Below are 17,895 nucleotides of genomic sequence, written 5' to 3' on the forward strand. Positions count from 1 at the left end.
GATTCAAAGAGAACATGACCAGGTGAGTATAACCTCATAGAACAATCATTGCTTAAGCTGAAGGAATAGCGTAAGTTTATGAAATTTGCAAAACACCAGCAAAAGTACTGAATATAGTATGTCATAGTATGTTAACAAGTAACAATGTCGTCTCTTCACATTATATTTACTTGTCAAATGAAATGATCATAAAATTATACATGCTCATATGTGTGTATATATTTATACAACTTAAAAAAACAAGTCAAACAAATAAATTAAACAAAAACGCTGCGCTAACTGAAAAGATCCCAGGGTACAAGATATAAAATGTACCCTATGTTTTGGAGGTGACTGCTGCAGAAGGACCCACATTGCGGTGGGGATACACCGTCTATCAGTCTTAACCTTCAATCTACAATCTCGAATAAGAAATAAAAGAGTAGAAATAGATATAGAAATTGAAATTAGGAGATCAAGCCCACAACGTCCCACATCTATATTACTCTTTACTGCCTGTAAACAGTAGTGGAAAAGTGACTGCTCTCCAAAGTAAAGAAGAAAAAATAATTGAAAAATATAAATAAGAATAAGAGAAAATAAGAAAATAAGTTATTATTCTTGCCCACATTATGGTAGAAAGGCACTAACTGATAGCCGAGTAAAGGAATTGTACTAATATGAATAGTCCTATCCAATTATTTAAATAAACTAGTATAGCTCCCCACCACTCCCATTCACCAAGTTTATTGTGACTATCATGTTCTAAATGAGCCTTTATATGCGACAAGGTGTACATCCGCATTAAATAGTGCCATGTTATTAAATAACCTTATTCATAACTAAAAACTGTTTCACGAAACATAATTATTTGGAATTTGTTTATTGTATTTCGCACAAAGCTCCATTAGGGCTAGCTGTGTTATAATTTTAATATGGTGGAATAAACAGAGGTCAACTTGCTACTGCCAACTTTTGGGCGACTCTTGTCTGGAAAGATTTACAAATTTTGGTAAAAAACATTGACAGTCCAGAATAAGCTTTTTTATTATTTCAACCAGCGTTTAGCCTTTGTAGCTTCTTCAGGGTTAGTATGAACAACTTGTCAGACCAAATACTGGAGTTTGACAGTCGCTCTACTGACGTCCTACTTCTTTATACTTGGCGATCCTTGCACGAATTGTTTTTACAAGGCGTTTTTTTCTCATGATTACGAGAGTATGTTATAAATTTATTAAACAGTCAGTGTAACTTTTGCACAAGTGCAATATAAGCAGAGATAAAAATAAAGATGGCGCTGCAAAGATGCGTTATGAAACGCTGTATCTCGCTGATGATGCTAACATTCTAACGTTTACATGTGCTAATCCTGTTTTATATTTGTGTATGTGTAACAAAGTTATTGCAATTCTCTCGTACCATGAGGAAAGCTTTAGTCATGTGAAGAATATACAATATTTATAAGTATTAGGAACAAACGATAATACAGAACAATGTAAACAATATACAGAAAAATACTTGCAATAGTGTACAAAACGTAAAGTAACCTAGAGTATGAACAATATGTCCACTGAATGTAATAACTTGTAATACACATTACTTTTGGAATATAGATTATGGAATTGTAAAGACACTAAATGTTCAAGTATGATTTCCTTGGTTTCAATTTCGTGCAAAGCTACATGAGGGCTATCTATGTTAGCTGTCCCTAATTTAGCAGTGAAAAACTAAGAGGAAAGGCGCTTAGTCATCACCTTCATCGCCAACTGTTGGGCCACTCTTTTACCAACGAATAGTAGGATTGACCTTCACATAATAACACCCCATGGCTGAAAGGACGAGCAGGTTTGGTATGACAGGGATTCGAACTCATTTCGTGAGGAAGTTTATGAACATAAGAGCTGTAACGTATCATGAAAGAATTGTGTATCTTACACTTTATTATATAACCTGCTATCATGTAATATTTAACCACTATATGTAAATAAACTATATCGTCTAAAAATCGAGGGTGTTTATAGCTTATCGTGTCGAATAACCAAAGATGTTGAAGTTCATTTTTCGTTTGCAACACTATTACAAAAGAAACGAATTAATTATTGAGAAATGTAGCAAGATAATATATAAACTTATCATATGCTCAACTAAAGTGAATAATATTCTCACAAGTATTTGCATTATTAAAACGTACTTTTTTGTATTATATTATAAATTTCAGCAAACAACAATCGCACCACAGCTACGACGACAGAGGGCGTGTTTCTTTATTGTTAGACTGTAAAGTGATAAAACAACAAAATATAAGAACTTTAAGAGGCGTCATTTTTTATATGCCAATGTTACTACTGATATAATTCACACAACATTAGAACTTTCTAATTATATGAAAACATGTAATTATTTCTTTTGTTTTATAAAGCAACCATAATATCATTCACAATATACCAGGAAAAGAAACCTCTCTAAAACTTTCTGTTAATTGGTTGAGAATTTTATGATAATGATAATAAACTAATTTTTGCAGGTCTAAACTGATCGAAGTAAAAACTGTAGATTCACTTATCAGTAATTACATTTATAATTACAGTTATAATTTATAATTGGAAGACCTTATTTGAAAATGAAGGTTAATAACTGCTACGTTTGTTAGATCCATTACATCAGTTGTTGTGTAATTGATTGAAACCTGTGCACACGTATATCACTTTGACGAAAACCTACCAGATCCTTATAACTATTATTTGTATTAAAAACACATTTTATTTTCATTAAAACTCTCGCTAGTACAGCGGAAAATCTACGAATTTACAACGTTAAAATGAGGGGTTCGATTCCCATCGATGGACTTAGAAGATAGCCCGATGTGGCTTTGCTGTAAGAAAAGAAATATTTTCATCAAAAATTAAAAGATCGTATAAATAAATTTGTTTTTTGAATTTCGCGCAAAGCTACTCGAGGGCTATCTGCGCTAGCCGTTCCTAATTTAGCAGTGTACGATTAAAGGAAAGGCAGCTAATTATTACCACCTACCGCCAAATTCTTGGGTTTCTCTGTTACAAAGGAATAGTGGGATTGATCGTAATATTATAACACCCTCACGGCTGAAAGGGCGAGCATGTTTGATGTGATGGGGATTCAAATGCGCGACCCTCAGATTACTAGTCGAATTCCGTAACCCACCTGGCCATGCCGGGCCTCAACAAATAAAAAAAACAACTAGACAGTGATTATTTGCAACCACATTTAATTGGATTAAAATGGGCGACTGTATTTCTAGATGTTAAGGCGTTCGACTCATAATCCGAGGGTCGCGGGTTCGAATCCTGGTCGCACCAAACATGCTCGCCCTTAAGCCGGGGCGTTATATTGTAACGGGCAATCCCACTATTCGTTGGTAAAGAGTAGCCCAAGTTGGCGGTGGGTGGTGTGATGACTAGCCTTCCCTCTAGTCTTGCACTGCTAAATTAGGGACGGCTAGCACAGATAGCCCTCGAGCAGCGTTGTACGAAATTCAAAAAAAATAAACAAATGTTTAGATGTTTGCGTTGTGTGGCCGAGGTGGGATGTTAAATAGACTTTCCTTTCTGCTATTTTATTATTTTGATTGTTCAGGTAACAAACATTTCGACTTATAGTTTGTTTTTTAACACAAATTAACTTAATTATTTTAAGAAATGTTTAACTTTAGCGAATTTGCAAATTGTAAAAATATAAGTGAAAAAACAAGTCAACACGAGCTTTTTAAGAATCGAAAACTACGATTGAATTCTCGAATTGAAGAGAGACTAATGTGTTCCAATACACAAACGACATCATAAGGAAGTATCTTAATCGGATATATTTTTGATTGAAGGACTTCCCTGGACTTAACGGGTACAAGTCTGATCGATGTTCTCGGGCTAAAACATGTACGCTTCTGAGAAACGCGTAAAAATATTCTTTGTTTTTACACCTCCAGACCATAAAGAAAGAAGGGCGTACAAACCATGTGTTTGTGATGTTAGGAAAGCACGTATGCTCGAGAAATCTATTCAATACAAACATACGAAAGCAACTCACCCAAACGCTTTTTTCGAGAGATTGTCCTTTTTTTGCATATTTTTATTACAAACTGGCTTCTTCTGATTTTTTTAACGAAATTTAGGTTGGTTAATATTACGATATGAATTTTACTGTACAGATATTTAGAACATAAATTCAGCGAATTTTAACAGAGGTTATTTTTTATACTGGCAGTGCAGCTAAGCAGTAACTGATAATTGATTTTATAATATTATGGCTATGACAGATAACTGAGCAATGTAACTTCTCAAGCAATCAGAGATACAAGAGATTGGTCATTCAAGCAACACTTGTAAAGGAATATTTAGTTAATATGGTTTTACAACAGTATCAGATATGACCACCGCTAGTAGCAAGACCGATACTGCATGTTCCAAATCAAATAATTGATTTATAGTTTATCTGAAAGAGCTGGTTTAGGACATAATTAGTGTCGAAGAGTGTGACGCATCTCCTAACAGCAGTCAGGACATGTTTGATTGGATTGAAGTCCTATGAAAATATAAAATTTCCTCTTTTTTAAGAAGAGTGTTAACTGGTTTACCAAGGTATGGAGAACATTTTAGTGTGTAAACCCAAACTTTACATATATTATTTCCGTAATGTGTAGCAGATGTGAGTAGCCTATGGCTGCCATTGGTTGAATCTACAGGAAGTCTCTCCACCAATCAGAAACAGTGGTAATCCAAGTAATCATAACAAGCTCTCCACAATCTACCAGGATATTATAAAAGACCGACAACACCTACACATACACTGACTGACTTGAAGACGAGAGGCGGAAGAGTTTCAAAACGTTGTCTTCTTCACTTGTGTCTCTACAACAGACAGTTGACGTTCATTTTACAGTTTTTCATCATGTGTAGCATCATTGGGCTATTCAGCAAGATGTAGAATCGACTGGTATGGGTATTAACACTTTAATTAATTAAACTAAATTAACCTAAATAATGTCCTAAGGAGATTGAAACGTTGTTCTATGTTTTAATTAAAGTTTTAATACCCATACCAGTCATCTTTAGCACACATGTTTTACTTCAACTGGGTTTCTCGTCATCATGAAGATATTATAGAATCGTTTCGACCCACGGGTTCTTTAAATAGTACCACACAAATCATGTTGGCCTCGAGGATTATGCAGAAGAGCAAATTTCACCCAACTTCTCTGGAACTTAACGAATTTTGCGAAAACACTTTTATGAGGATTCCTCGAAAGCGGATCTCAAGTTGGCACTGATTTGCTTTAGACCATGTGAATGAGTAGGCCTACTAATTACCGTTCATAACCTGATTAAAGAAAGTTGATTCACATTACAGAGGCAATTATCATTAAATTGAAAAAGTGCAAGATAAGTAGTTCAGTCATTAAACTTGCATTACAGTTGCCCTGTTAATGTGGCCCTATGATCCACAGGTTCGCTAATATATGTATTTCTTAAGCCTTGAAATTATTTGTGGCGACATTGTACCTTTCAATAGTCAGGAATTATCGACCAAATAAATATGTAAATCCTAAAAATGCTTTGTACCTAAACTTAACACACCACTGAGTTAAAATGAACATATGGGTTTAATACCTCAACTTAACACACAACTAGGTTAAAATGAACATATGGGTTTAATACCTCAACTTAACACACCACTGGGTTAAAATGAACATATCGTTTTGGTAACTCAACTTAACACACCACTGGGTTAAAATGAACATATGGGTTTAATACCTCAACTTAACACATCACTGGGTTAAAATGAACATATGGGTTTAATACCTCAACTTAACACACTACTGGGTTAAAATGAACGTATTGATATAATGCCTTAACACATCACTTGGTTAAAATGAACATATCATTTTGTTACCTCAACTTAATACACCACTGGGGTAAAATGAACACATCGTTTCTATAAAGTGTGGTTAATCATCTGTGCATTAAATATTTTTATAACCGAATATGTGCATTATACACTGTTATTATTATTATTATATAAAACATATTTAATTATGGTTAAAATCTTAACCTCTAACTATTTAACATTTGATCGAATTACAGCTGTCCCCAGCGACACAGCGGTATCTCTGTGGCTTTAAACAACAGAAACCACGTTTTGATACCCGTGATGGACAGAGCACAAATAGCTTACTATAAAGCTTTGTGTTTAACTTCACATAAACAAATACTTACAGTTGTTATGATTATCATAATACCTTTAGCTGGTCTTTGTTCTAGAGTTAGCTGAAATTGAACTCAGTATTTCTCGTTTAAGTGCCTAATGTAAATAGCAATTGAGGTGTTGTTTATTGTGTTGAGACTGACAATCTCAACAAATGTGTTGCGTTGATTTGTTGTCCACATATTTTTCTTTGATGTGTTGAATTAATTTGAAGCATACAGTAAGTTTTATTTTATCTGATTCTCTGAGTTATTTTCTCATTTGGGAATAAGTCTCAAGTATTTATTCTTGTTTCAAATATGTTGAACCATAGAAAATTGTAATCATTGATTAAGGTAACTAAAAGAGAGTTTATGATGTAATTAACTTTACCAGATGTCTGAAAGCCAAAATGTTTGCACTGAAACCCCTAACCCAAATCACCAGTAAATTTTGAAAATGCGATACTTTTATATTAATTCAATGATGAGAAGATAAAAGAAATATATGAACATAAAATGTTCAAGAAAATTCTCATTCGTATTACAGATACCTTTCTAGTAATTTATTTATATGAGCTTATGTTTTGTTCTTTAATAAAGAGAAAGTGCATAAATGTTTTATTATATGCACATATGTTTACTATACACTTCACGTTGTTTTGTTTTGTTTTCATTTTAACGCACTGTAAGAGCTACAGACTTGTTTTCGATTTACGATTAATAAAAGTTCTGTCCTACGTTTCGTAATGCCCTGTATGGCCAGGTGGTTAAGGCGCTCGACTAGGGTCGCGGCTTTAAATTCCTGTCACACCAACTATGCTCGCCATTTCAGCCGTGTGGACGTTATAATGTGACGGTGAATCCCACTTTTAGTTGGTAAAAGAGTAGCCGAAGAGTTGGTGGTGGGTGATGATTAGCTGTCTTCCCTCTAGTCTTGCACTGCTAAATTTGGGATGACTAGCACAGATAGCCCTCGAGTAGCTTTGCACGAAATTCAAAACAAACAAACAATTCTTTAGGCTTACTAGTACAGTTTAGCCCTACTTGTAATGTATAAGGATAATTATCTTCTTATTTTTAGTTACAAGTATTGTTTAATATATTTTAATGATATTTTGTTATTGTGTATATGAACTAAGACATTCGATAACTTTAACATGTTATAAACTTACAGGAATGATAATAAAAGAACAAAGATTAATGTATGTTTTACAAATACGTTAATACGTATGAATGAAACGTACAGTTGTATTTGTTTGTTCTTTGTCCCAATTTTGTAATTATGGAGTTTCACCAAGTACCGTCGGTTTAAAGTATCAGTTATGTTCTAAACTGGTTAACTATATCTGTATAGTAAGTACCATGAGTCTGAGATTAGGAATATATTATTTTGTGATTATATATCTTCATTATTAGTCTTAAGTGGAGACCATGAGTGTAACATGTAACACATCATTGTTTTTCACATGACCTGTATAGATATATCTCATCATTCAGTTTTATCAGTTTTATTAACGCACAGTTGACATAAACTACATCTAATATATCACAAGAAGATTTAACACATGTGTTGTTTTCATTTCTTTATAAAACTAAAGTGCCGTTCATTTCATCACGTGGAAAACAAAATAAATATTTCTTCTTTTTTGTATGGCTGGGCATGCCAGGTGGTTAAGGCGTTCGACTCGTAATTCGCGGGTTCGATTCCCTGGCACATCAAACATGCTCGCCCATTCAGCGGTTGGGGCATGATAATTCTGCGGTCAATCCCACTCTGGTAAAAGAGTAGCATGAGAGTTGGCGGTGAGTAGTGTTGACTAATTGCCTTCCCTTGAGTCTTACACTGCTAAACTAGGGATGGCTAGCGCTGATAGTCCTCGTTTATCTTTGCGCAAAAACCAAAGAAACCTTTCTTATATAATTTTAAAATGATCTGGAGAAATAGTTATTCGAATATTTTTTATTTTAAGCATTCAAATATAGACGGAATATATACTTTTGTACATGACGTACTGTCGTTGGTGTTTTTGTAAATGTGCTTTTTTCTTTGCATTAAGAGAATATTCTGTGTTTATAGTAGTGTCTATTGTTTAATTTCTTTTGTGATGAATATTTTATAATTGTTTAGTTTTGTTCATAACAAGAGAGTTAGAAGCTATTATCTTAAAATAAATGTTATGAAAAGTTTTCTTACGTAACTCGGTTAAAGTCGTACGTTGTGTTTATAACTCATTGACGTCAAAATTATAGAACGTCGTGTTAAATTTATTGATGTCAAGGAACAGTTAGCAGACGATTAACTAATAAACATATAAATAGTGTCAGATGAGCCGAAAACAGCAGAAAGACAAAGACAGAGAAGACGAGAAACAAAGTTACCAAGAGTTCGGCCAAAGAAAAGTTAATAGTCGTAATAGAGGAAGATCTAAGTAACTATTAATATAGGCCTAAGGATTGATATATATATTAGAGCTAGAATAACGGTGTTGAAAGAGATAAGTTATTTCGTCAATAACTGTATTAAAGTAATTGAACCTGCCTGCGTGGACTTTGACTAAATGTAGACAATTATTTGGAAGTAGGCCTACGTGCGAAAAGCAGACGTTTATAGGAAGTAGGCCTAAGTACGTAAACAATGATTTTAGAAGTATAGGATACAACCGTGGTGACTCGACGTAGTGAACTATGGTCGGATAGTTTAGCAATTTCAATAGAGAAAAATCGTTCGGGTTGTAAACAATTCTAAAGCAATTGGATAGGCCTAAGTGGACTCCTGACAATAAGGAGAGAGCAGTATAGTGTTTACGACACACCCATGATCATTTACACTGTAAATAATTTGTTGTACATTCGCTTAACTACTTCCGAATTTATGTATTGTTTTAGAAACAAGTGAAATGAGTGCTCTTCGTTTAATTTTTGATTTTATCGCCAACAAATCACAGACACCTACTGTAGAAGAATCTTAAGTCCAATAACGACACACAGTATGTATGTATACTTACCACATAAGCCTTTAATTGACAAGAGAAGAGGGAGTTCATAACTAGCATTGTCACTAGACACACTACACTTTAATAGTGGGACTTGATTTTCAATCTTGTAATGCATTTACGGCTCCAAAGTGTGGAGAGCGCTTTGTTTTTTGCTATCAATGAGACTTAAACCATAAACCTCCAGCTCCAGACTCTAGCATGCTAACCGTTGGGCAAATAACATAAATTTAATACATATTAACATTTAATTAACTACTAACTTCAACTTAAAATTGAAATAATAATACGTAATGTACGTAACATAATAAATCAGAGACTCATCCGAAGGAAACTACTCATCACTACCCACCGCCAACTCTTGGAATACTCTTTTAGGACCAAATAGATTAACTGATTGTGACATCATAACGCCTTCAAGGCTGAAAGAGCGAGTACGTTTGGTGGAACAGGGACTCGAACCCGAATCCCTAAGATTGCGAACTAAGCGCCTAACCACCAGGTCATGCTAGGCCCTCTGACGTGTAAATTGTGAACTAATAACATAATTCTAACGTCGATTGATAGCGTTAAGTTTTATATATGTGTTTGTCAAAAACAAACCAATACATAAGTCTATCTGTACTTTGTCCACCGCAGCTATCCAAACACGACCTGTGGGGTTGTTAAAAATCTGTAGTTTTATATGTATTATTCGTCTATTTGTATTATGCTATTGATTCATCAGATATAAGATTTAGGCATAGCACGTGGATGAGAATGTAAATTTAAATTATTTCCTGAGGAAATAGTTTGAGGTTTAAAATAATTACATATTTTAATAGAGTATTTCATAAAAGAGGTATAATTATGTTTTTTAATACTTTAAGTTGGTTTTGCCTCTTTCAATATCGAAAATAATATCGAAAAATATCTGTGAATGTTGGACATGTTATAAATGACATTTATGAAAATCATGATAATAATACTAGTTAGAATAACAGGTTAATTTCACAGAAATCTAGTTGACTGAAAACTGTAATTATCGATTTATTGATTTTGTTTATGAAACCAAGAGAGTTTATATACAAGCTAAACAAAATCTGGCCTTTTCAGTAGATATTGTTACTCTATTATTTTAAATTACTTAGTTAACTGGAAAAACATTTGTTTAATCGATCGTTTGTTGAAACATGAAATGGATATGTTGGCTTAACTTTGGAAACAAATTATATCCAATACGAACTAATTATTTACATGCATTGAGCATCAGGTGTTGAACCAAGGGAATCTTGAACCAATGTATTTAATTTAACAGTTTACATTTCTACTAATACTATAATCAAAACATTCATTCCACACCGCCAGTAACTAAAGACACCAATTTAAATATTGCTTATGTGTATGAAAATGCATAAAATCAAAAGTAAATTGAACAACTGAGTCTCAGGTTATGAGGCTTCACACACATGCACATAACATTGACAAAGAAAATCAGGTGAAAAAGATATAAGTTCTGGTATTTCAGAGGAAATACCTCCATGGTGAGAGTTAAAAAGGCCCCCCACTGTACTGGCTAAAAATCAGGGGTTTGATTCCTCTCGGTGAGCTCTGGAGATAGGCCGTTGTGGCTTTGCTATAAGAACAACACAAACACACACACACAGAGTTAAAAAGTTAAATCTATAAACAGCCTATTGACAATACACTATCTTGTATTATCACGAAGCCTATTGACAGTATACTATCTTGTATTATCACAAAGCCTATTTACAATACACTATCTTGTATTATCACAAAGCCTATTTACAGTATACTATCTTGTATTATCACAAAGACTATTGACAGCATATTGTCTTGTATATATTATCACAAGTATAATTTTGTCATTATACAGAACGATTCTTTTCACATATTACTAATACAAATATATATATTTTGATAGTGCGTCCGTTGGCCCTGACAATTCGTGGCCGATCAGTACCGGTTGTAGAAGGAGAGATGGTATCGTTAACTTGTACAGTAGAGGGCGCTCGACCAGCTGCGAATATTACCTGGTACAACCGTTCAGAAGTTGTTCGACCTCAACCAATAGACAGCAAGGACTTGATGAGTGACGGGACCTATCGTACAACTAACACACTGGTTTTTATTGCATCAAGACACGATCACCATGGAGATTTCTTCTGTAAAGGAACAAACAGTGTCATCCAAAAACGGCTAGAAACACCTCTTTTCCAAGTTACTACTTTAGAAGTTCTCTGTAAGTAGTGCATCAAATTACTGTTTCTCCAGCATTTCGAAGTATAATAATGGAGTCTGTTTTACTTGTACTGAAGAGTAAACCAAAATATTCCCTTCTGTAGATGAATAGAATGAATATGAGTTATGATACTGCACTATTTCATAGATTATCATGATGCAAGGTATGGCACTCAGGCACTTGTACGTTATATTTATTGTTTCCGAACATAATTCACGTTCACATTTGGAATACTTTGAAGCGTTGTAAACTTTTCACATTTGGAATACCTTGAAGCTTTGTAAACATTTCACATTTGAAATACCTTGAAGCGTTGTAAACATTTCACACTTGGAATACCTTGAAGCGTTGTAAACTTTTCACATTTGGAATACCTTGAAGCGTTGTAAACTTTTCACACTTGGAATACCTTGAAGCGTTGTAAACTTTTCACATTTGGAATACCTTGAAGCATTGTAAACTTTTTACATTTGGAATACCTTGAAGCGTTGTAAACTTCACGCTTCATTCATTGTTTAGTTAGCTATTTACACTTTATGGTATAAAAACAGCTGGATTTTTATGATGACACAATGTAACAAAATTTTTAATTTTTCTTGTTTCTGGGTAGAAAGTGTTATTTCCCAGTTGCTTATGCCTAAAGTAAATGGAAAAGACCTATTTTTTTTTCTTCAAACTTTGATTTTGTGACCTGGTAGAAAATAACGAAAAAATGATGAGAGACTATATTTTTGGGCTGATACAAGATGATTTACATTACAGTCACAAATCTCGAAAAACTACTTACTTGTAAAATTTTTGTATAACTTTAGTATAAATACATGTAAATCTTGATTCATATGTTGTTTTATTTACGAGGTCTGTTCAAAAAATACGCGGACTGTTTGAATTGCGCGGCTCCAGTTGGTTCCAGGGGAATCCGCTTGATGTCGCTAGGTTCGCACAGATCAACTGATTACGACGCCATTTCCCGATTGCAGATATCTTCATTTGTGTATTAGCTACGCGGTTTTAAGTGAAGTGCGATTTTTTCGTTTGGCGGATTTCAGAATGAATGACCTGAGGAAGCAACGACTTGCTGTGAACTTTTGTGTTAAACTTGGAAAATCTGCGACTGAAACTTTTGCTATGCTTAAGACGGCTTACGGTGATGTTGCTATGAAGCGTACGGCATGTTTCAAGTGGCATGAACATTTTAAGGATGGTCGACAGTCCATTGAAGATGATGAGCGTCCTGGAGGTCCTTCCACGTTAACTGACGACCCACACGTCGACAAAATCAACACCCTGGTGCGGGAAATCGATGTCTGACTGTCAGGGAGCTTGCTGAAGAGTGTGGGATACCAGTTGGATCTTGTTACGAGATTTTGACCGAAAAATTGAAGATGCACCGCGTTGCTGCGAAATTCAGCCCTCAGAACTCGTGAGTTTGTGGCCAAACACTCGATCACTGTTCTTCACCCCCCCTACTCACCTGACCTTGTTCCTTGCGATTTTTTCTTGTTCCCCAAACTCAAAAGACCCTTGAAAGGAAGAAGATTTGAGACGATTCTCGAGATTAAGGCAAATGCAACGAAGGAGCTGGAGGACATTACAAAAGAAGCGTACCAGGACTGTTTCAACAAGTGGAAACACCGTTGGCATAAGTGTGTACGTTGGGGAGGAAAGTACTTTGAAGGGGTCCCAGACCTGTAACTTCTAAAAAAAGTACATTTTGTTTTATGACGTCAGTCCGCGTATTTTTTGAACAGCCCTCGTAGACCTTATGTGAATAAAAATTTGTAAATTTGCCCGTTTTTACATAGAAAATAGGTTAATTTCTAAATTTCATTATCCAGGTTACAAAAGCAAAGTTTGAAAGGAATAATGGCCATTTTTTTGTACTTTTACAGCATAAGCAATTAAGAAATAACACATACTCTCCAGGAACAAAATTTTGTTACATAGTGTGATCTGTATGAAGTTCTATATGGAGAAGAAAGGGCACTTTATAATGTTTTTATTTATTTTCATCTAATTATCCAAGAACACGCAGTATATACACAAGAGGGTTTTCAATATTAGTTTATGTGTTGTAATTGCACAGTTCTTACCTCTAATCATAATATATACGATATCAAAGTGCCGTATGTGTGTTCATCTTTCACACTTATACATTTTGACGTATCTTAGTCAACTTAACATATAGTCTTAAAACTCCATGTGGTTCAGCATTCGTAAAGTATCTCCTTCTGTAACATTTCAAGGATACTTTTCGTTCCCTGTGTTACTCCTTCGATCTCTGTCAAACGACGAAGACATCCTGGGTTGAAGAGTAAGACTGACTTTCTATCTGTTTTTGTTGTTTATCGAATACCTCAACTAGTATATAAACACTTCTATAAACTACATATTAAGGAATTCATTTTTACTTAGAAGAGACTTTTTACAAATTACATTTTCGGTAGTTTTATTGTCGGTGCAATTATTTAATGATTTGAAACTCTGTAATAGCTAAAGTAGGGTGAGAAAATGGGTAATTATATGCTGAACTCTGGCTATATTTACTGGATTAGAAAGTCAGATTTCTTACTTGTACTCCGAGTCACCCCACGTATTTCTTTGCTCTGAAGGAACATCGAATACAATATTCTTGAGCCTCAGCCATACACATTTTACCAAACTCGATATGAACGTAAACAGAAAAACGATATTTTATTATATTTGCACAAGCATTGGATCTTTCCTTATATATATGTAATAGCTAAAATAATCGTAAATATAGAAACACGTCATGCAGTATTGCTAACGTATACGTAAGATATAAGCACTAAGCTAATGAACTCATGATGAGTATTTTAGCATGTTTGGGTATAGTTTAAACAAACAGGTTGCAGACAGGAACCACAGGAGTTTGCAAATATTCACAAAGACATATAAGAAGGTGTATAATCGATGATTAATACACATATAAACATTAAGATGGGTGTCCAAAGTAAAAGATACTGTATTAATAACATATGTATACCTAGGCCTTACAACTCTCTTCTTATATTATATATATAGTATTACGTGAGATGCTCATGTTCTCTAAATCAGTTTTCACAGTAAGAGGCTTTGGTGCAATGTTGTCCTCCTCTTTAAATGTCTTTGAAAATCCATCAAAAGTGCATGTTCAGTTACTTCTTATGGCACATTTAAAGGTGCAGACGTTAGTGGAAGGCACCTACCTACAAATAGCATAACATGAACTTGCTTTTTACATGCTTGTCTTTTGGATCAAATAACAGAATGATTTGAAAGTATAGTTGGATACTTTGTTGTGATGAAGCGTCTTATTTATCCAGTCTGTAAAAGTACAATGTTTCCTTTCGATAGGATGATGTCAGCAAATTCGTTTGATATCGTGCAGTCGTCTTAACACATTTATCGGTTAGTCGAATGTAGAAGGTACTAAAACATAGTTGTAAATTACAACAACCTATATAAAACTTTTTCTGACATCCCCTTGTATGATTTTTGAAATGATGGATCGCTGGCAGGTCAACAGTAAGTTGTGTTCGTTTTGTAGGTACTTAAGAATTTATAGCTTCGTCAAGTATGACCGTACATTCCTTTACTATTCATCTCAAAGAAAATTCTGCCCATACATTTCATGACTGTAACTCTTTCTTTAAACCACGTATAACTTTGGTATAAGTTTGTGAACGCTGTTCAAATATCGATTTTGTAGATCTAAATCCATGTGAATCGTCAAAAGTTCTTTTATAGCCACAGAATGGTAAACCATTGCTTCAGAGAGTCTGAGATCCAATTTTCTCAAAATAGGCCAGTTTTTAAGCACCATTTATACCTACGGTTAGAATAAGGAATTTCAGTTCGTGTAGTCATAAAGTTCAAGAATTACCAGGCTCAAGGTTCTGGGTATGATACTTACTTTTGTAAGTTATAAACAAATGTTTGTTTATTAGTTGACGACAAAGGCTTTGGCGAAAGTTCTGACAATCAAAACTACTGGGAGCTTGTCCTGTTGTGTCCAGGTCAGTATGAAACAAACAACAAACAGCCTAAGAGGGGTTATGTAAGATCACATATATAAATCATAAAGATTAATATGTGGAAAACATAGCCATTAATAACTAACAGTTCGCTAACCCTAAACTCATCACGGACTTTAGGACATAAAATGAAATGAGTAATACAGACCACATGGTGAAACAGAGACTTCACGAGTTGAACTCAAAGTCAAGAATATAAGATTACACAGCTCTGCACATCGCTTTCTGGTATATTATTGTGACAGTCAAAACTGAAAGCAAAGCCATTAGGAGTTTTTATTCTACATAAATGCGTCAAACTTTCATGCATTTACCAATGATTGAACGTATTGTGTTTGGAGAGTTAGAAGTGATCCATGCGACACTGTTTAACTGGACTTTCTTCTTAGCAACACAATTATGGAGTGGGAAGTCATTAATATGAATGAATGTATAGATCTTAGTTTGACTTCGAGCGATATATTCACTTCTTGACAATATATTGATGTGACACAAAACGAGCTTGGACAACGTTTCGCATCGTTCGATCAAACTGGATTTTGTTTTATGCAAGACGATTCACGTTGTCAACCTGCCAAGATTGTGATAAAGTACCTTGAAAGTGTTCTAAGTTCAGTAGCACTCTTTTATGACGTCATCAAGCACTGTTTACGTTAACATTTAACACGCAGAGCTTCGTTAAATGAGAGCTTCAATGATATGACACAACCACCAAGATTGTATTTAATGTATTTATGAAGAAAGAAAGAGAGTTATATAAATACAGTAACGGCACCAATTCCAAATACCAATTCCAAAGAATACAGACGTGGTTTTCTTTAGAGTAAGTTGTATTTAAAAGAACTCAAATTACTTGTAAATAAAGGTATATCGTAAGTGAAAGTGACACATTACTCAGTGAATAGCTTATATCCCTCAGATGTATTCTAATTTCATCATTTGTAAATAATTTTACTGAAGAAATATTTAGCTATGGAATCATGCCTCGTTAATTTATAAATTAACCGAACTTACAAACTTTCAACATATGGTGTGTATAATTTGTAAGTTAACCTTTAATGATTTCAATAGAAATCCACAGTCAAAATGCTTTTTTGGAACTATACCAGATTGTAGAGATATTTTCAAACTTACACTTTATGTGTGCTGAATGAAGTAAGTTTTTAAATATTGCAATAATTATAGTAGAACGTTAGGTTACATTTAAATGACTGCTTCTACCTGTTTATATAGTGGGAAGCCGTTTCATCTGCTAAGCCTCATTATAGAAGGTGAAACGTTGTCTCTCTCTAGAATAACGCAGGAGCAGTCAGATAAGGCCATAATTCTACTGTGTCTACAATGCTAAAAATACCCTCGAAACAGCGTTATGGTAATTAGTTTCAAACTTGAATTATTTAGTAGAATTTCTCAAGAACTAAAACAAAAAGACTGAAATTTTATGGTTTTTAAGGTAAATTAAAGTTTGCTTGTTTTTTTTTTTTAATTTGAAGACATAACTCATTTTTGATTGAGTTTTCCTAAGCTCCATTTCATGTGATAAAGTCAACCAATAAACAGTATTTTTTAATGTTTAATATAGTACTAAATGACAAAATATCTTAAATAAGAAATATAGAAGTATACAGAGTTTTATAAATGTCATTTTTATTCAGCTAATAAGTGTTTCTATGTAAATATGTATATTTTATAAAGAACTATTACTGAAAGTATTTTGCATTATTCAATGAAAACTATTTATGCTAGTTGAAACAGCTAAATATCAAGTATTTCAAATACATTGATTTTCGTAATTTCATTTGCTGGTGGACTGGATTAAGCTCAGTTTTCAAGTATATATGATAACCACGTGAGACTGGCCAACTAAAGAAACATTTGCAGCAAAGTTTAAACATTAAGGAGATAAAATACAATGGTAAACTATTGCATTTTGAACAGCTTTGTTCAGACTTTTGAACATTGTTTAAATATCAGGTGCCATTTTTAGTATTTTGTTTATTTTTCACAAACGCATTAAACGATTATTTTGTCGAGTTACAGTTTCCCCAGCTGTTGAGGTGTTACCACGTGGCTACTATTCCGTAACTGAATCCGACAAGGCCATTTTTACGTGCTATTTCAACGCCAATCCGCCGAACGTTACAGAAATCGTGTGGTTTAAAAACAACGACATTTTCTCTCAGACTCCAACAGACCGATTGCGCCTAACTAAAACACCAATTCCTACGTTAGAAATTCGAAACGTCAGGCGTGAAGATGCTGGGACGTTTAGTTGTCAAGTTAAAAACGCATATGGAAGAGGAACATCAATAAATTTGGTAGAACTGGATGTACTGTGTAAGTGATTTATTAACATCTGGAATACGTGAACATCATGAACGAGTGTAGCAAAATGGCGCTTTTAAAAAAAATCATTATAATCGAAGTAC

General features: G+C 34.1%; 1 pseudogene across 1 annotated transcript in view; it reads left to right on the forward strand.

The window, feature by feature from the left end:
* LOC143235631 (hemicentin-2-like) overlaps positions 1–17,895 on the forward strand; it is a 133,220-nt pseudogene that overhangs the window by 72,463 nt on the left and 42,862 nt on the right. The window contains exons 5-6 of the transcript XR_013019341.1: positions 11,112–11,429; positions 17,507–17,803. The product of XR_013019341.1 is annotated as a hemicentin-2-like (transcript). The remainder of the gene's footprint in view (positions 1–11,111; positions 11,430–17,506; positions 17,804–17,895) is intronic.

The sequence above is a fragment of the Tachypleus tridentatus genome, chromosome 12 (genome assembly GCF_004210375.1).
Source record: "Tachypleus tridentatus isolate NWPU-2018 chromosome 12, ASM421037v1, whole genome shotgun sequence".
NCBI classification, from domain to species: Eukaryota; Metazoa; Arthropoda; class Merostomata; order Xiphosura; family Limulidae; genus Tachypleus; species Tachypleus tridentatus.